Raw genomic sequence first — 18,794 nt, 5'->3', positions numbered from 1 at the left:
ACCCTCTCCACTTGGCCATTGAACTGTGGATGGTATTCAGAAGAAAGATCTGACTTGACTTCCAGCAGGCCACACAGAGCTCTCCAAAATCTTTAGGTGAACTGTACACCGTGGCCTGAAACAATATGATGGGAAAGAACATGCAGGCGAAATATATGCTGTATAAAGAGACCGGCAAGATGAGGAGCAGAAGGCAAACAAGACAAAAGACCAAAATGTGCCATTTTGAATAAGCGATCTACCACCGGCCAGATGGTATTGCATTTGGATGAAAGGAGTAGATCCCTCACAATGTCCATCGCAATATGTTGCCACAGAGAATCAGGGACTGGAAGAGGTAGAAGAAGACCAGGTGGTCTGGACTTGGAGGTCTTGTTCTGGGAGCAGAAGGAACAGGAAGCCACATAGTCCTGAACATCCTGGACCATGGCTGGCTACCAAAATTGATGAGAAATGAGCTCTCTGGTTTACGCACTCCTGCGTGACCGGCCAGTTTAGGGTTATGTCCCCAGGAAAGCACTGTCCTTCTGGCTGAGGGAACAAAGGTTTTACGATGATGGATATCCTTCAGTAGGACCGGAGCCACCAGAATGATGCGAGAAGGATCGATATAATATGTTACACTTGATCAGAGTCATCAAATCACCGAGACAGATTCGGATATTACATCGCTGAAAGGTTTGGCCTCAGCTTACTTGTCCTTAAACACCCACAGCTCATTTCTCAAATTGAAATACATGTCTCAGTGGGAGACGGATATGGGTCGGGAGTTCTCGGAGGAGGACTGGAGGGCTGCTTTACATCACTCACATAGGATATCCAAATGTGTCAATCATATAGAAGCCGTTAGGAAAATTCAGTTTTGTTGGTACCTCACACCTGTTACAACATATGCAAGCCAGGGCTTCTCCTTTGTGTTGGAGGGAATGTGGAGCAAGGGGCACATTATTTCATCTATGGTGGACATGTAAATCAGTCTACCCATTCTGGAAGCGTATCTTCCGCTACATATCAGAATTAATGGGAGCAGAACTTTTACCTTCCCCTGCATTGGCTTTAACTGATATGCAGATGGATGAGATCCCTTTAGAATATAGGTTGCCAATAAGCCATATTCTTATCGCTTCCAGATTCCATATAGCCAAGAGATGGAAAACAGCTGAGGCTCTGAATCTCTCGGAGGTGCTAAACAGGGTTTATCTTCACTTCTATTACGTATTGCACTTTGCTACATCTAAAGGTTATAGGCAGAAGTGTTTGTCTCAATGGGCCCCTTGGACGGAGTTACCCCATGTTCAACTTCTGCTCCGCAAGAACTCTGTCACTCTGTGAATGTATCTGTGCTAACTTATACATGGTTTTCGTATCCTGCATCATCCTGTTCCTTTTTGACATCTCATATGTATAATTGCTTATATTTATCACCACCACTCTTTGTATGTCTGTTTTTATGTTTGTTTGTCTGTTAATATGTCAGTATGTCAACGTCCGAGGCACGTTTCTGATATCTAAAGGTGCAAGCTTTTTCTGTGTTCTGTATACAACGCTGTGAGACTGTATCATTGGGATGTTGTATACTTTTGTATTGTACTTTGGAAAAATAAAAACCAAGTTAATTTCAATTCACCGAGACAGAGCGTCAGCCTTAGTATTCCTTTCAGCAGGACGGAAATGTAACCGAATTTCAAATCAGGCAAAGAAGAGCGCCCACCTGGCCTGGCGCGGATTCAACCGCTGAGCGGTCTGTAGATAGACCAAATATTCGTGGTCTGAAAATAATTACAGGATGCATGACCCCTTCTAGCAGATGTTTCCACTCTTCCAATGCCAATTCAATGGCCAGAAGCTCCTGATCTCTAAGAGTAATTCTTCTCGGCAGGAGAAAATAACTAGGAGAAGAAGCCGCAGGTGACAGTCTTGCCGGTAAGACCTTTTTGCATCAGGTCTGCACCTGCATCGATAGTAGAGGCATCCACCTCAAAGAAGAATTGCTTGGAGATGTCCGGATGCTGCAATATAGGGGCGGCAGAGACAGACTGAGTTGAAGAAATGCCAATTTGGTCTCTTGGGTCTCATTTTTAGCATTCACTCCTTTCTTTGTAAGAGCTGAAATAGGCGCCAGTAATGAAGAGTAGTGGGGAATAAACTGCCGGTAGAAATGTGCAAATCCCAGAAAGCGTTGAATTGCACGGAGACCCTGAGAACAAAGCCAGTTCAACACAGCAGATATTTTGTTGGTGTCCATCTTCAATCCCTGGTCAGAGACTATATAATCTAGAAAGGGAAGGGAGGATTTCTGGAAGACCCACTTCTCCAACTTTGCACAGAGCTTATTCTCCAGCAGCCGTTGAAAGACCTGTCGAACACGTTTCCAATGTGTAGTCAAAGCGGGTGAGAAAATCTTGATGTCATCTAGATACATCACCACATTGACATATAACGGATCCCGGTGGATGTCGTTAACTTGCTTATCATTGCTTTGCATCAAAAGAGCCTTACAGGCAAAGACATTGCTGCTTGTAAGATTACCCCAAAATGAACCATTTATCGGATCATCCAGTACTTCAAGGAGAGAGGTTCATTTGCTATGAAGAAGGCTTCAGGGTGTCCATGAAATTCCAGCAAGTACCAGGACCTTCTCCTAAAGAGGATTCAGCTATGGGATCGGTTCAACAGCAGTGCAGCGCTTCCTCAGACATCTGTCAGTGCATCTGCACGCACAGTGAGGTGAAGGCTTTTGGAGGCTGGACTGGTGTCAAGAAGAGCTGCAAAGAAGCCACTTCTCTCCAAGAAAAACATCAAGGACAGACTGACATCCTGTTTTAAGTATATTGATTGGACTGCAGAGGACTGGGGTAAAGTTATTGTAACGCTGGCGGCAGGTCCCTCTCCTGCCAGTGGTCTCCGTCGCTGGATCCTGTACCTTGCTTGACAGCCTCCTCCACCACGAGGTCGCTAACGTCCACTGATGTCTCCTGCTCACGGCAGCCGGATCCCAAGTGCGCGCTGGCCCAGGCCGTTTCTTAAAGGGCCAGCATGTAAGTATATAATGGATGAGTGTAATATAGTGAGTTCAGGTAGGTATATAATGGATGAGTGTAATATAGTGAGTGCAGGTATGTATATAATGGATGAGTGTAATATAAAGAGTGCAGGTAGGTATATAATGGATGAGTGTAATATAGTGAGTGCAGGTAGGTATATAATGCATGAGTGTAATATAATGAGTGCAGGTAGGTATATAATATATAAGTGTAATATAATGAGTGCAGGTAGGTATATAATGGATGAGTGTAATATAATGAGTGCAGGTAGGTATATAATGGATGAGTGTAATATAGTGAGTGCAGGTAGGTATATAATGGATGAGTGTAATATAATGAGTTCAGGTAGGTATATAATGTATGAGTGTAATATAGTGAGTGCAGGTAGGTATATAATGGATGAGTGTAATATAATGAGTGCAGGTAGGTATATAATGGATGAGTGTAATATAATGAGTGCAGGAAGGTATATAATGGATGAGTGTAATATAATGAGTGCAGGTAGGTATATAATGGATGAGTGTAATATAATGAGTGCAGGTAGGTATATAATGGATGAGTGTAATATAATGAGTGCAGGTAGGTATATAATGTATGAGTGTAATATAATGAGTGCAGGTAGGTATATAATGTATGAGTGTAATGTAGTGAGTGCAGGTAGGTATATAATGGATGAGTGTAATATAATGAGTGCAGGTAGGTATATAATGGATGAGTGTAATATAATGAGTGCAGGTAGGTAGAGATGTCAGTAATACACTGCAGAATTAAGGCGGGATTCACACGACAGGGTTTCCCGGCCGGGTGCCGGCCGTTCATAAATCGGCCGGCACCCGGCTGCATTAGGAATAATAGACCCCTAATGGGGCTATTCACACGACCGATTTTTTGACGGGCCAGGAAAACCGGCCGTCAAAAAATGGGACATGCCCTATATTCTGCCGGGTACCCGGCCGCCCGGCTCCGATAGAAGTCTATGGGGCCGGGTAATACACGGCCATCACCGGAATGTGTCCCGAGTGATGGCCGGGTCAACCGTCACTCGCGCACTCTCTCCTCCTCACAGTGCAGAGTGCATGTGAGGAGGAGGAGTTGATGCCATTCGGACGAATGGCTACGCTGGTGATACTGTGTGGCAGGGTCGGGGTGTACAGCAGGTGGAAGGTAGCGCTGCGCTGGCTCCCTTCCCCTGCTTGTTACGGTTCCCGACCGCTGGCTGTGTTTTTACGGCCAGCGGTCAGGGTCCTTAAAACCCGAGCCATAGACTTTTTACGGCTCGGGTTTTAACTTGCTGCCCGCGCGATCGGGCAGCTGAATGTCGGGTCTCCGGCTGTCCGTGACTGCCGGGGACCCTGAGGAGAGGATAGAAGCAGCTTTCACTGCTTCTGTCTTCTACGATGTCTTTTTACACAACGCTCAATGAACGCTGTGTATAGAAATAGAGACAGCAGCGGTGCTGTCTCTATTCCTCCCGGTGATCATGTGACTGGTCACATGATCGCCGGGTGCCGTTAGTGACAGACTGCTGCTGGGTCTTACTAGACCTAGCACAATCCTATTAGTGACAATCGTCACTGTGAGAGGGCTGATTTCCCCTGTAACTGGGGCTGCTGTGCAGCTCCAGTTACAGGGAAAAACATGGTGTAAAAGAAAGAAAAAAAATATTAAAAGTTCCAAAAAGGTCTTTTTTGACCTTTGAGGGACAGAACATAATAATAAAAAAATAAGTAAAGTGCAAAAAATTAATCCGATTAAAAAACGGTCAGGGAAAAAACCGGATGCAAATCGGGTCCAAATCGGCCGGTAAAAACAGCAACACGGCCCGGAACGGAATCGGAACGGATGCAAACCGGCCGGGAAAATCGGCCAAAAACGGCCGATTTTCCTGGCCGACACTCGGACCCTGTCGTGTGAATGAGGCCTAAGGCGGGATTCACACGACCGGGTCGCGCCCCGAGCCCGAGTGCCGGCCGGTAAAATCGGCCATTCTGCCCGGCCGGTTTACATAAAGTTTTGCATCCGGGCCGGGCAGATCTGGACAGTGACATCAGCGGCAACTCCTGAAGGGGAATCCCCATGTGTTCGGGGATTCCGCTTCAGGAGTTTCCCCTGATGTCACTGCCCAGATATGGACAGAGACATCAAGCGCTCTGTCCAGGAGCGGAATCCCCGAAAACACAGGGATTCCGCTCCTTCAAGGAGCTAAAGTGCGGCTAGCACATAGCAGAGCGGGGAGATACCTCCCTGCTCTGCGATAGTGGCGTCGCTGCAGTAGTAGCAGCCGCAGCAGCTGCTAGCGGCGCCATCGAAGGTGTCGCCGGGCCAGGGTGCTTTTAAAACAAGCAGGGGATGGGAGCCAGCGCAGCGCTCCCTTCCACCTGCTGTACACCCCGGCCCTGCAACACAGTGTACAGCGATGCCATTCGTCAGAATGGCATCAACTCCTCCTCCTCACATGCACTCTGCGCTGTGAGGAGGAGGAGATAGAGCGCAAGCGCCGGAAAACCCGGCCATCACTCGGGACACATCCCGGTGATGGCCGGGTATTACCCGGCCCCATAGACTTCTATGGGAGCCGGGCGGCCGGGTACCCGGCCGAAGATAGAGCATGTCCTATTTTTTGACGGCCGGTTTCCCCGGCCGTCAAAAAATCGGTCGTGTGAATAGCCCCATTAGGGGTCTATTATTCCTAATGCAGCCGGGTGCCGGCCGATTTATGAACGGCCGGCACCCGGCCGGGAAACCCTGTCGTGGGAATGAGGCCTAACGCAGCATGTGATTACGATTTTTATAAATATTATTCACTTGTATTAAATAGATTTCTACTACATGTAAACATAAAGGTTTTCTATATTTTCTTTGCTATCTTTTCTCTACCCCACATGGCCACTCTATGGTGATGCAGGTGGTGGCGCTATTTCACTGTTTACCTCCGGCAGCAGAAGGGCGAGGTGCAGCCCTGCCACACAACAACAATCCTGGTTCCGCAGTAGAATTTTCTGTTTTTTTGGTGTAAACTTTTTGCATAGATTTTCATTGTAGGATCTGTACAAAGTGGAGCTGCCAGGAGATCGGAGACTTGATGAGATGGACGCATGCAGCTCCCGTCAGGTACATACTGGTTAGGTGAGTCGTCCCACCTCATAATATCCATGAAATATGGAAATAAATAGGTTTTGGACAAATATCAAACTATCACTGCCAGGCAAAAAACTTTAAAACAGAATTTTTAATAAATATTAACTGTAAAAAAAATAATCAAATACCAATTTAATTTTACTACAAAACACATAGCACCTCGATCAGTGGTACAAGCATCTTTGGGGTACTCCAGCGGGTAGAGTTCATAGAACAGGGTATAATACTAGTAATACCAGTTCAGTATCAGGGCATAATAAATGAGTATTCCCACCTCCCCTTTCTCATCCATATTAGGCTCTGTTCACATCTGCGTTGGGGTCCCGTTCTGACGTTCCGTCGGAGGTTTCCGTTAGAACGGGACCCTGAGCAGACACCGACGAAAACCAGGGGTTTCCGTTTCCATCACCATTGATTTCAATGGTGACGGAGCCGGTGCCCGTGGTTTCCGTTTGTCTCTTTTGTGCTCCGGACCCTTCGTTTTGCCGGAAGCAATAGCTTAGTCGACTACTGAAATCAATGGTGATGGAAACGGAAACCCCTGGTTTCCGTCTGTGTCAGTTTGTGTCTGCTCAGGGTCCTGTTCTGACGGAAACCTCTGACGGGAACGTCAGAACGGGACCCCAATGCAGATGTGAACAGAGCCTTAGGGCATGACCAGACGTGGCGGAATTGCTCTGCAATTCCGCTGCGGATAGTCGGCAGCGGAAATCCGCAGCGTACACGTTTCTCCATTGCTTTCCACAGCTTTTTAGTTGGGTTCGTTTACACGTTGCGGACAATTCTGCGGAGCATAGGCTGTGGTGCGGAATTTGGTGTCCGCAGCATACACTGGCTGTTGCAGACGTGTAGCGGACTTGTTGCGGACTCATTGCGGAATTTCTCCATTGACTTCAATGGAGAGTGAAAATTCCGCAATGAAGTCCGCAGATGTTATGTGTGCTGCGGAGCGTACTGGTTTTACTAACATGATAGTTCTTCATTCTGGCTAAACCTATGTATCTCTAGATCTACAGCCAGACTGAGGAAGTCAATGGGGCTCCCGTAATTACGGGTGACTGCGTGTGTGCACCCGTAATTACAGGAGCGTTAATAGGCGATGTCAGTAAATAGTCACTGTCCAGGGTGCTGAAAGAGTTAAACAATTGGCAGTAACTGTTTCAGCACCCTGGTCAGTGACATCCGATCACAATATACATCAGCCTGTAAAAAAATAGAAGTTCATACTTACCCATAACTCCCTGCTTCTTCCTCCAGTCCGGCCTCCCGGGATTACGTTTCAGTCCAAGTGATGGCTGCAGCCAATCACAGGCCAATCACAGGCTGCAGCGGTCACATGAACTGCCGCGTCATACAGGGAGGTCGGGCTGGAAGTCGAAAGAGGGACGCGTCACCAAGACAACGGCCGGGTAAGTATGAATTTCTTTTTCTTTTACTAGGGAAAGGGCTGTCCCTTCTCTCTATCCTGCACTGATAGAGAGAAGGGAAGCCCTTTCCCCCTCAATACGCAACGGCCAGTCTGCATCAATTTAATGCCATTTTAGGCAAAGCCGGACAGAATCTGCAACGCAGATTATGTGCGGCATTGATGCGGACAGTGTATGCAGAACTCCGCCACGTCTGGTCATGCCCTTAGACTGTCACACAGAAACCTCTGCATGTTCTTTATATCCACAATTTCTAGTTATAATCCCTCCTCATCGGGCTGCAGCGGCCAAACCGCAAGAGAAGTGGGGGGTGTGAACATAATCTTAGGCAGCCTTGGCTGGAATTACAGCTGTGATTGGATAGAGTAGGTCACATGTGGACACGAAGTCCCTGTTTACACACCAAGTTTTTTGCAGGTGGAAAAATCTGCCTCAAAATTCCTTCTGCCGCTTTTTTTACGCATTTTTCGACCACGGCCATTGAGCACCGCAGGCAAAAATGCTGCGAAAACCATTTTCTTTGCCTCCCATTGATGGCAATGGGAGGTCAGAGACGGAAACGCTTGAAGAAAGGGCTTGACGCTGCTTTTTCCTGTGAGTGTTTTTTTCTCGTGGGAAAAACGCCTCTGCATCCCATTGAAATCAATAAGATTAGTTTTCGGACGTTTTTTGGTGCGGTTTTCGATGCGTTTTCCACTTAAAAAAACGCTCCAAAAAAACTCTGTGTGAACTAGGCCTAAGTTTATGCAGTTTTCTAGAACCCTATTCACATTCATACTTTATGTGTCAATTTGACCATGGAAATCTGCAATAAATATGTAACATGTGAACATAGACTTAGGGGCTACACGTGATGTTTCAGGCTACATTTACACACTGCAACCAGGTTACATCACACTTGTCTTCTCTCCCAGATTGTCCTGGAGACTTCCAAACTAGGGAAGATCTTACATGATGTAGCTGCATAAAGGAAGGCACTCTGCTGGGACTATTTGTGAGGGGGAACTCTGCTTGTAGTGGTTATTGGGGGCAGTCTGCTGGCACTAATTATTGGAGGCACTTTGCTGGCAATATGGTTTATTGAGGTGGTCTCTGCTGGTAGTGTTGTTTATGAGGGGGCAGTATACTGGCACTGTTTAAGGGACAATACTCTGCTGGCACTGTATGGGGGCACTCTGCTTAGTCTAATGATGGGGTCGCTCGCTGATAACTGAGGCTTCTTAGCTGTCCTTATCGGTGTGGTTTACATAGGAAAGAAATTCTCAAACCACATCTCAAATCTCCCTGTAGTTGATTCTAAAAACAGACAAGTATGGCTCAGAAAAACGGCTGCAAACAAATAACCATTGATGTGAATGGAAATGAACAAAATGTTTTTCGCTTTCTGCGATTATTATTTACATGTTTTATAAGACATGTTGCATCTCGTGTTATACACAGCAGGAGGCAACAGCACACGTCTTATCACACAGGAAGAGGAAATACATCAGAAAGGGAAACGGGAAGAGGAAGAGCAGCCATGTCATACAGGAAATACAGGGAAGTGACATCATCACAGGAGGTAACGTATATCCTGTGTGCGGGGACCCCAGAAATATGATGAGACTGACGTATCAGGGCTGATACATAGTAATGTTATGTTAATGTTATGTTATTATATATCATTACGTGTGTGTTTAGGCTGTGCTTATATATGTTAGTAGGTCGGACCAGAAGGATCGCGTGTTCTGTATACAAGCTCCAGATAAGAAGAACATGGATCAGCACATCAACACCAGCGCTCCTGGGACTGCGCTCCAACCACACAGCATTTCATCCGGAGGATCGACTGTTCCGTAGTCCAAAACGTCACTTCTCGGGTTCTATTCCTACAATGGAGGAAAAAGTCAATTACATATTTTCAGTAATTATTGTTACAATATCTCCATTAAGGAAATCTCATGTATGGAATATTTTTTTGTATCACCTTAACTTCTGGTTACACCGGAAATGCCCTATAAGGGTATTTAGATATCATAGAGGGGGGTATCACGCTGGAGACCCTCTCTATGACCCAAATGGAAGCTCTGCGCCACCTCTGTCCAGAGGCTGTGTGTGGTATTGCAGCTTTTCTGTATTGAAATGTATAGGGCTAAGCTGTCCACACACCGCACATCACCTGTGGACAGGTGTGGCTCTGTTTTTGGAAGATATCAGCTCTATTTTTCTAATTATGTACAACCCCTTTAATGAAATAATCTCTTTAGAGGGTTTTCTCCATCTCAGACGTTTATGTGATATCCACCTATGCGCATGCACGCAGCTCTCTCCGTTCTGTACAATGGGAGTTACGCAAATAGTTCAACAGCGCTCAGCTGTTTCCGAAACTTCCATAGAACAGAATAGAGAGAGGAACGTGCGAGGCCTTTCCCAAGTCATTCTCCACCTGGAATCAGCAGCCATTAGACGGGACAGGGATCTGGGAACAAAGCAGGACAGGGTCAGGGAGAGACCTCCGTTTTCCACATAGGTGTGAGTCCCAGAGAAATAGTAAGATGGGAGTACCCCTTTAAATAAAACTTCTTGGTGATAATTGATTTTCTTAAGGTGTTTAATTAAACTATGGACAGTGAGGTCGAAGAACCGGCACCCAAAATATCTATACTGGAGTGACATGCCTGTTACTAACGCTGTATACAAGCTCCCCCCGTATAACAGACAGGGCCCTCACTGAGACTTTGTAGGGGCTCCTAGAGACAAATATATATTGATGTACAGACATTTTCCCCTCCGTTATTGTGCAGCAAGACCTCCCCACATATAACAGGCAGGACCCTCACTGACCCCCTGGACAGACACATAGGCCTGAATATATTTATATCTTTATATTTTCCATTATTCACCTGCAGGAAATGTTATTTTTAGAAATGGGGAGAAATACTTGGAATTGTGTTTTTTTAGTTTCTGATGTTATTTTTGTTACTTCTCAGGTATAAGGAGAAAAGTAACCGGCACATACAAGATGAGACATGGATGAAGATGTGCGGAGGACTGTACCCCACCGGGAAAGAGCGGGCTGTCACTGGTATTACCATGGGGCAGATTTATTAAGGCCTCATGCACACGACCATAGTGAGGTGCATTGACCGTGACTTACGGCTCGTACGTCCGCGGAGTGTCACCCACGGCCGCCCTCAAATCGCAGGCCGTGCATATGACCGCGTGCATTATTTTCTATGAGCCTGTACCGCAAAACACGACCGTAGTAAGACATGTCCGTTGTTTTTGCGGACCAGGTTCCTGGGCAATGCACGGACCGTGGAAACCAAGGTCGTGTGCATGGGCCCATTGAAATGAATGGGGCCGCAATTCACCTGCAGATTTGCGGGTGAATTGCGGCCGCAAAAATAATTTAGTGTGCATGGGGTCTAAAACTATCTGAGTTTTACACAGTGTAAACTGATACAAGGAAGTCAGAAACTGCGCCAAATTTATCACAGTGGTGCACGATGTATGATAGATTTTGCTAGACATGTTAGACACTTTTCTCTTCCTTATACCACCTCTTGGTTGGCTTAGTTTAAGACACGCCCCTTTATTATAGGCCACACCCCTTGTCAAGCACGCCGCAAAATGTGTCTAAAACAATTAATAAATATGGCGCACAACATGTACGCCATAATTCTGGCTCAATTTGAATAGTAAATCTGCCCTACTATAAATGTAATATAAATTTGGGGTTAGTATTCAGGGCATATTCCCTATTTAACCCCTTCCCGCTCCTTGACGTACTATTACGGCATGGCAGCTGTATCGTTCGCGCTCCATGCCGTAATAGTACGTCTCGGGAGTAACGGCCGTTTCGGCCGTCCTCCCGACACATACAGGAGCTGTGACGCTGCTGTCTTGTTCAGCAGCTGTCACAGCTCCTACAGCGGGGACCGATCGCTGTGTCCCCGCTGATTAACCCCTTAAAAGCCGCGTTCTATAGAGATCGCGGCTTTTTAGGGGTTAAGCTGCCATCGCCGGCCTGCTACGCGATAGCGGCCGGCGATGGTGACTATGGCAACCGGACACCAAACAATGGCGTCCGGCTATGCCATAGACGGAAGCCTAGTGGGTCCTGACAACGTCAGGACCCACTATGCTTGCTGTCAGTGAGTAGCTGACAGTTCTAATACACTGCACTACGCATGTAGTGCAGTGTATTAGAATAGCGATCAGGGCCTCCTGCCCTCATGTCCCCTAGTGGGACAAAGTAATAAAGTTAAAAAAAAGTTAAAAAAAGATGTGTAAAAATAAGAAAATAAAAGATTTAAAAGTAATAAAAGTAAAAATCCCCCCTTTTCCCTTATCAGTCCTTTATTATTAATAAAAATATATAAACAAACAAATAAACTATACATAATTGGTATCGCCGCGTCCGTAACGGCCTGAACTACAAAATTATTTCATTATTTATCCCGCACGATGAACGCCGTAAAATAAAATAATAATAAACCGAACCACAATCACAATTGTTTGGTCACTTCACCTCCCAAAAAAAGGAATAAAAAGAGATCAAAAAGTCGCATGTACCTAAAAATGTTACTGATCAAAACTCCAGTTCGTTACGCAAAAAATAAGTCCTCGCACGGCTTTATTGATTAAAAAATAAAAACGTTCTGGCTCTTAGAATAAGGTAACACAAAAAGTGAATGATTGTTTACAAAACTTATTTTATTGTGCAAACGCCATAAGACATAAAAAAAAACTATAAACATCTGGTATCGCCGTAATCGTATCGCCCCGCAGAATAAAGTGAATATGTCATTTATAGCGCACGGTGCACGCTGTAAAAAAAAACGAAAAAAAAAAACAATAGTACAATTGCTGTTTTTTAGTCACCACGCCAACTAAAAATAGAATAAAAACCTGATCAAAAAGCCGCATGCACCCCAAGAAAACTACAATGGATTCCTCAAGGGGTCTAGTTTCCAAATTGGGGTCACTTTTGGGGGGTTCCCAATGTTTTGGCACCACAAGACCTCTTCAAACCGGACATGGTGCCTAATAAAAAAGAGGCTTCAAAATCCACTGGGTGCTCCTTTGCTTCGGAGGCCGGTGCTTCAGTCCATTACCGCCCGAGGGCCACATGTGGGATATTTCTCAAAACTGCAGAATCTGGGTAATACGTATTAGGTTGCGTTTCTCTGATAAATCCTTTTGTGTTATAAAAAAAATGGTATAAAGAGGATTTTCTGACAAAAAAAAAATGTAAATTTCACCTCTACTTTGCTCTAAATTTTTGTGTAACACCTAAAGGGTTCATAAACTTTCTACATGCTGTTGTGAATACTTTGAGGGGTCTAGTTTCTAAAATGGGGTATTTGATAGGGGTTTCTAATATATGGGCCCCTCAAAGCAACTTCAGAACTGAACTGGAACCTAAAAAAATAAATAAATGAGGCAATACTTCGCTTCTTACATTATACTGATAATGAGCCGTGCCCACCCCGAGATGACCCCAGTTTTGACCGTTTGTATAAACGGAGACCCCTATTAGACCGTTCCAGTGCCCGGTTTTCCCAAGCATACACCCCCGAGAAGTGTATTTCTATTGATGAGTCCCTGGTACATTTTAAAGGGAGCGTTCAATTCCGCGAGTACCTGCCAGGTAAGAGGGCAAGGTATGGCGTGAAGATGTATAAGCTGTGAGAGTGCATCAGGGTATACCTACAGGTTTAGGATATATGAAGGAAAGGCCACCCCCAAACCAGACTGCATCCTGGACTACAATAGGTACATGGGAGGGATGGACTTGTAAGATCAAGCCCTGAAGCCCTACAGCGCCATGCGGTGTGGTATAAGAAGCTGGCCGGGCACATCATACATATGGCATTGTACAATGCAGGTGATTATCAAGAACCTAATCTTTAGGGACCAAGAAGGGGGGGGCACCCAGTACTTCTGGAAGCGAGCCCACACGCATCGTACCAGGGCAACACTTTCCAGGAGAAGTTCCCCAAACTGGCAAGAAGGGAAAAAGTCAAAAGAGGTGCAAAGTCTGCTATAAGAGGGCGATAATGGATGACACAATATATCAATGTGACACCTGTCCCGAATAACCAGAGCTCTGTATGAAAGTGTTTTAAAATTTATCATACATCCCTTGGTTTATAATTTACCCCAATTTTACTTACCCTCATGCACTCCACACAGCTTATCCCCCCTCGTCTTTCCCCTCTGGGCCCTGCTGTGTGTCCAGGCAGCTGATAACAGCCACATGTAGGGTATTGCCATACCCGGGAGAACCTACATTACAGTTTATGGGGTGTAGGTCTACGGTCAAAATGCTCACTACACCTCTAGATGAATGCCTTAAGGGTGTAGTTTTTAAAACGGGGTCACTTCTTGCGGGCTTCAACTGTACTGGTACCTCAGGGGCTTCTGCATACATGACTTCGCACTAGAAAATCCCCAGTAGGCCAAATGGTGGTCCTTTCCTTCTGAGCCCTCCCATGGGCCCAAACGGCAGTTTATCACAACAAATGGGGTATTGCGGCACTCAGAACAAATTGCGCAACAGAATGGGGTATTTTGTTTCTTGTGAAAATAAGAAATTTTCAGCCAAAACTACATATTATTTGAAAAAAATAATTTTGTTTTCATTCCCAGCCCAATTCAAATAAGTTCTGTGAAAAAACTATGGGGTCAAAATGGTCACAACACCCATAAATGAATTCCTTGAGGGGTGTAGTTTCCAAAATGGGGTCATTTGTGATTGGTTTCTATTGCTTTGATAGCTCTGGGGCTCTGCAAATGCGACATGGCACCTGAAAACCAATCCAGCAAATTCTGTACTCCAAAGAACACACAGCGCTCCTTTCCTTCTGAGCCCTCCCATGGGCCCAAGCGGCAGTTTATCACCACAAATGGGGTATTGCCGCACTCAGGACAAATTGGGCAACAAAATGGAGTATTTTATTTCTTGTGAAAATAAGAATTTTTGAGCTAAAATTACATATTATTGGAAAAAATATATATTTTTTTAATTCCCAGCCCAATTCAAATAAGTTCTGTGAAGAAACTATGGAGTCTAAATGGTCACATTACCCATAAATGAATTCCTTGAGGGGTGTAGTTTCCAAAATGGGGTCACTTCTGGTGGGTTTCCATTGCTTTGATACCTCTGGGGCTCTGCAAATGCGACATGGCACCCGAAAACCAAACCAGCAAAATCTGTACTCCAAAGAACACACAGCGCTCCTTCCCTTCTGAGGCCTCCCATGGGCCCAAACGGCAGTTTATTGCCACAAATGGGGTATTGATGCACTCAGGAGAAATTGGGCAACAAAATTGAGTATTTTGTTCCCTGTGAAAATAAGAAATTTTGATCACAAATGACATTTTATTGGAAAAAATGAAATTTTTTTCATTTCAGAGCCCAATTCAAATACGTGCTGTGAAAAAACTGTGTGGTCAAAATGGTAACAACAACCCTAAATGAATTCCTTGAGGGGTGTAGTTTCCAAAATGGGGTCACTATTGGGGGATTCCTACTGTTTTGACACCTCAACACCTCTTCAAACCTGGCATGCTGCCTAAAATATATTCTAATAAAAAAGAGGACTCAAAATGCACTAGGTGCTTCCTTGCTTCTAGGGCTTGTGTTTTAGTCCACGAGCACAGTAGGGCCACATGTGGGACATTTCTAAAAACTGCAGAATCTGGACAATACATATTTAGTAGTGTTTTTCTGGTAAAACCTTCTCTGTTACAGAAAAAAAAATGAATAAAATTGAAATTCAGCAAGAAAAATGAAATTTGCAAATTTCACCTCCACTTTGCTTTAATTCCTGTGAAATGCCTGAAGGGTTAAAAAACTTTCTAACTGCTGTTTTGAATACTTTGAGGGGTCTAGTTTTTAAAATGGGGTGTTTTATCAGGGTTTCTAATACATAGGCCCCACAAAGCCACTTCAGAACTCAAGAGGTACCTTAAAAAAAAGGCTTTTGAAATTTTCTTAAAAATATGAGAAATTGCTGTTTATGTTCTAAGCCTTGTAACGTCCAAGAAAAATAAAAGAATGTTCAAAAAACGATGCCAATCTAAAGTAGACATATGGGAAATGTGAACTAGTAACTATTTTGGGTGGTATAACCGTCTGTTTTACAATCAGATGCATTTAAATTCTGAAAAATGCAATTTTTTCAAAATTTTCTCGAAATTTTGAAATTTTTCACCAATAAACACTGAATATATCGACCAAATTTTACCACGAACATGAAGCCCAATGTGTCACGAGAAAACAATCTCAGAATCGCTTGGGTAGGTTTAAGCATTCCGACGTTATTACCACATAAAGTGAAATATGTCAGATTTGAAAAATGAGCTCTGAGCCTTAAGGCCAAAACTAGGCTGCGTCCTTAAGGGGTTAAAGAATTGCTAAGAGTCGGGAATCCTTCAGCTTAGTCCATTCTCTCTACTATCAGTCAGTACAGGGAGTAGTAGTACATATAAAACATTACATTGTCACCATGTCAGCTTTATTCTGCCTGCACTGACAGCACAAAGTCTTCATGGTGACTGCAGGACTGGAAGTCAAGGACCACCTCTATGATGTCCGCGGGACCTAATAGGGATATGGCGCTTTTTCCATTTATTTGTTGTTGTACTGTAATGAGAATATTATTTACATGCAGTATTTATTGCTAGGGGTATTTTTTTTTCTGAAAATTCTATAAAGAGCAAGTGGTGTAGGATTGGTTCAGACTGGTGACATCAAGACACAAATGTGACCTCAAGAATTTGTCAATGAGCTGATAATCCCGGTGCCAATTCTGGCTGCAAGTAATATATAAAGGGGCACACCTACCTCAAGTACTGGCACAGTATAAGGTCATCAGGGTGACTGCAGGACTGGAATTAACGCTCTTTTATGAAAAGGGTGTTTTGCAATGTTCGGCACATGGCAGCTTTGTGTATATAGTAGTATATAGACCCTACTGCACTGATTCTTCATACTATACCCTAATAGAGCATAGTTGACAATATTTGGAATTTCTTTCTAGGGACACTTCGGTTTCAGATGGATTGAGACAGGACTTGACAGGGCCTACCTTTGACAGAACGTGGTTCATTGGGCATGGCTTGTCATGGGGCAGGGTTAGTGAGAATACACTTTGTGTACCAGATATTCCCTGTATTCTGTCCTCACTATAAAAACATTGCAGTAAGGACAGTATAGAGGGAGGGTATCGCCTGCAGAAGTGATCTAAGTAAGTATGGCACGTGACCACTGTGGCCAGTGATTGACTAGTGCGATCATGTGCCGATACAGGACATCACTGGTCCAGCCTATGTAAACAGGCCGGCAGAGGATTGTGAACCGCCGGCATTGGAGCCGCAGAGAATTAGAAGGTGGGTATTTGCTAAATGGTGCAATTTTCAGTTTGAATTACAATTTTTATAAAGCCTGGAAAACCCCTTTAATACCAAACCCTAAAATGTATTCAGACCCCCGGACAAATCCCCTTTATGTACTTCCCGCTCCTTCAGCAGCTCTGGGTCCCATTCGGCTCCGGACCCCACCTCTGCTGGCTGAGCCAGGAGCTGTTAGTGATATTGGCCTTTACATATTGGAGTAATCCAATAGATAACAGCCAATTTTTTAAATAAAATCCTGCGATGTAGTTTGGGTGGGCACTGCGCCTTTGATTGCATGACAAATTTTTCTTGGAGTTCCCCTTTAAAAATTGGTAAGCGGCGGGTAACACAAATACTTCACACGTGGACAGTAAAGTAAAACCCATTTTATTTTGACTGTATTTCTGGACCGGACTGGTCCGGGACTAAACTTGACTGGTCCCTTCGTCAGGTTAAGATCAGATAAAGGGACAAGTCGTGCCAGAAACGCGTATTTAAATAAAATTCTACCATCGCTTGGCGCCCTATCTGTCCCCGTTTTGAAACCTTTGTGTTAACCCCATCTTAGTTGAGCAGATTTACTTGTGAATTTTGTATCTTAGTTGAACATAGAACGCACTATCTACCTACCTGGCAGATAAAGGGTCTTGGTGTGGGTCACGGGGAATATCTTCAAGAGAGCAACTCTTCACTAGGACATTTTATTTATTCTTGTTTCAGAACTGAAGGGAATGTACCGTACAACATCAGCAGGAGGAAGCCCTGGTGTCGAGAATGTCAGCCATGGAAAGGGATGTGCCAGATCAAGGCCTGAAAGCTAAAGAGGCAGCAGATATGAACCACTAATGTCCATCTAAGAATGCCGGAACGTCATCCGTCCACACCTCCTCCTTCCCATCCCCCACTGTCCAGAAGGGGTTTTTAAGATCCATCCAATTAAAAGACAACTGTCCAGAAGTCTTTGAAAATGAAGCCTTGTCCATGATTCGCAGGGCTGCGGTGAAGTACAATGGTTTTGGGTGTTTAATGGCAAGTCTCTTCAGATGCCCGGCAATGGACTTCCTCCCCTCGTCCTGTTTGGTAGGGTCTCTGCACTCCCTTTCCTGTAGAACAGCTGCCTCTACAGATTCCCAAGGCCATCCATATTTTTTTCCTGTCTGGCTGATAGCAACACATGTCAATAAAAACATACCTCAATGTATTTATTGTATTTCTAATAAAAATGGATAGACAAATACATAAAAATAATTTGTTTTAATTCCAAAGAACTTTCATAAAATCTATATTATACCTGTGTAATCAATTGTGGACATGGTCACTGATTCATTGAAGTCCAGCAAAGAAATCCCCCAGCCTGAGACATACTGTACTCCGTGTCAGAAGAACAAGAAGCTACAAAAAGAGAGACAACTGCATCCAGTCGATGTTCTTATCAACAAAGAGGTTTAAAAGGTGAGAAGACTAATTGACATTTTTTTTCAAGGTATTACTCTAGGGAGCGCTCCTGTTATCATCTTTGTCTCACACTGTATTTTCCTAAGGTACTGTATACATTTCACTCATTAATGCCGACCTAGCCAAGTGAGCACACAACAAACTAAGCCTGCACACCCAAATAGAGTACCAACCATCTACACATCATTCCAATAAAGGAGTTTTGCCTTTGCACAGCGCTCCAAGGGGAGCACAATACAACTTCAATACTGCAAATACCTAACCTGAACGTCACATCTGCACCTTCCTCTTCTCTTTTGAAGATGTTAGTGTACAGAGTAGTAGGGGAATTGACCAGACATGA

At 44.4% G+C, this 18,794-nt stretch overlaps 1 long non-coding RNA gene across 2 annotated transcripts; it reads left to right on the top strand.

The window, feature by feature from the left end:
• Positions 1-6,818: 6,818 nt before the first annotated feature.
• Positions 6,819-18,224, top strand: LOC142732891 (uncharacterized). Of its 2 annotated transcripts, XR_012879726.1 has the most exons (4): positions 6,819-9,170; positions 9,310-9,512; positions 10,579-10,673; positions 17,717-18,224. It is a non-coding gene; the product is annotated as an uncharacterized LOC142732891 (long non-coding RNA). The 2 variants fall into 2 exon arrangements; XR_012879725.1 differs by having other exon boundaries at positions 6,819-9,512.
• The last annotated feature ends 570 nt before the right edge of the window (positions 18,225-18,794 follow it).

The sequence above is a fragment of the Rhinoderma darwinii genome, unplaced genomic scaffold (genome assembly GCF_050947455.1).
Source record: "Rhinoderma darwinii isolate aRhiDar2 unplaced genomic scaffold, aRhiDar2.hap1 Scaffold_93, whole genome shotgun sequence".
NCBI classification, from domain to species: Eukaryota; Metazoa; Chordata; class Amphibia; order Anura; family Rhinodermatidae; genus Rhinoderma; species Rhinoderma darwinii.
The sequence above is the reverse complement of the archived record's forward strand: the minus strand, read 5'-3'. Positions and strand labels throughout refer to the sequence as shown.